The following is a 2,485-nucleotide window of genomic DNA, read 5'->3' on the forward strand; positions in this document are numbered from 1 at the left end:
AGTCCTGCTCCACTCAAAATGTGTTTTGCTCAAAGTTACATCACCTGGATGTTTGAGCTTCACTGTGCAGAATGATGTATGTGCAGAGTTTGGCAAAAAAAAATCTCTGTGCTCACTTTAAATATGAATATAAGAAAGTTAAGGCTGATTTATGGTAGGTTGTGTAAAGGTAATGAACAACCAAAGGATTGGCTCGTCATTTTAATTTGCAAAGTTGTGTTTTCAGACAATTTCCACAACAGTAGCTCAACAAAACTTAAAGAGTCCCACAACATTTTCAATTTATGCTTAGGCAAGCTAGCTAAACTAATTAAACTAATTAAACAAGGATGTTAACATGGATGTATAAAGAGAACTGGATACAGTGTCAGAGGTGGGGTCCCATTCATTCCTATGAACGTTGCTCAGTGGTGCATGAAGCCAAAAAAGCCACTCCCCTCTGTAAAGAAATTACACAGATGAATGCATATTGCACACTCTCTATGGGCACCAGAGACTTCCACAGGCCGAGCCACCTAAATCTAGCCCTCCGGCTAACTTGAATGGGGTTAAAATAATTCAATCATGCAGCTCTTACAGACTTTCCAAATGTTATCGGATGGAACGGATCAAATAATGATAGTGAAATGAGTCATTATGTGGGGCTCAAAAAAATGTATCCACCATTTTACAGCCGCTCCTTTTCCAATAATTGTGTGTGGGAGAAATGTTTTTTGGGCCTCTGGCGGGCCCGGAAGTTGTAATTCCACAGTTTGACCACCCTGTCAAATTGGCTTCAAAGCCCGGTGCTCTTCCTGGGGGCTTAGACATTACAAGTTATCTAAAGTTACAGACCAAAATATCATTAAGGAAGTTAAGTGAAAACTACAATCTCCATGGTGATGGTAGTAAAACTACCCAAACACATTGTGCAACAAATATGACAGTGTCTGCGCATAACAAACTTCTCCAGGTGAGCGACATGAAAGGAAAGTGTCAAGCCTTTTTTCTGTCGAAAATGAGAGGGAACATAGCTCATATATGACATTTTAGAAGGCTTTCATGTTGAAATTCAACAATATTGTCTGATATTGTCTGAGTGACACTCTGGTTTGCTGTCACTCTGAAGTGAAATTGGTCTGTGGAAGCAGGAAGTTTCTCAATGACACGTCTTTCATTTTGGTTCTTAAGGTCAGATTGGTCTTTGGGAATTTATTATTTATTCTTTATTATTAAGTTTGACTAATTCCTCATATGAAAGAAATGACACAGCCTCAATTTTTCTCTGAACTACAGTTTGCAGATGGTAGCCATTTTATTATTATTCATTTTATTTATTATTTAGGCTAATCATTAATTTTGTTTCATTTAGTTATTTATGATTATTTTCATTTATTATATATATATATATATATATATATTTATATATTTTTTGTTTGTTTATTTATTCATTCATTACTGACAGACCAACTGACTGAATGAATGAATCATTTTGAAAATAACACAATAAGAATAGATTGTGATCAAAGAATTTAAATGCAATTTGCTCCATGCTGCTTCTATCTGCATATTTAAAACATCCAACAAATGTTAACTAATTCATACACAAAATCAAAATCAAGGAACTTTTTTTTTTTTTAATCTCAGCTTGTTCTTGTATAACTAGTGGCTGATGTAGCCTGTAACCGCCCACGGCACTGGGACCCCCGATGTCACAGGGGGTGACAACACGAAAAGGAGCCAATCCTGGTCCAGCATTCAACCTCTACTGTACATATACACTGAAAATGGATATTTCAGTCAAGTAGGAGGCATCTTTTGTCCAGCAGTTAAACTTGAGAAATAAAAAATATTATATTTATATATTCTGGAATTTTTAATGACGAGGTAGGAGTAGATTTTTAATGAGCCGACTGAACTTTTTTTGTTGAAAAAAACATTAATATTATGTATTTTCTATACATTTTAAAACATGTCTGGAGGCAATGAAATGAAAAGTATTTGGATTTTTGTAATCAGGCACAAATTATTATTCAAAGCATAGTATTTTTACATGTCTTTAAACATGTCTGGAGGTGATCTTTCAGGGACTTCTTACTGACATGGGAGGATATACTGTACTAATGGGTGTGCTCCATGCAGATGGTTTGCAAATTAGTTTGACATGAAAAATGCAAGCTTGTCTGCCACAGTGAGTGGTGTTCAGCAGCAGCAGCACAAGGAATGTACCAACAAACAACATGCCTGCAGGAGCGTTCAAATCGTCTTTCTCTTTTTAATCTACTCCTCTTTGATCACAATTTCCCAGTTTAAAACAACAGTATGTACTGTTTTCACACAGCCGCGATGCCTTCAGCTCAGTTATCATGCAGATGAATATACAAGTTGACGGGTTGAATCACAGAGGGGATTTATTATCTTAACCTAATTTCCTTGTTGTTATTGTTCATAATTCCAGCATCACAGCGGGGGGGGGGCTGTCTGAAAGAAGCCAGTGACAACAAAG

The sequence above is a fragment of the Thunnus albacares genome, chromosome 1, assembly GCF_914725855.1.
Source record: "Thunnus albacares chromosome 1, fThuAlb1.1, whole genome shotgun sequence".
NCBI lineage: Eukaryota > Metazoa > Chordata > Actinopteri > Scombriformes > Scombridae > Thunnus > Thunnus albacares.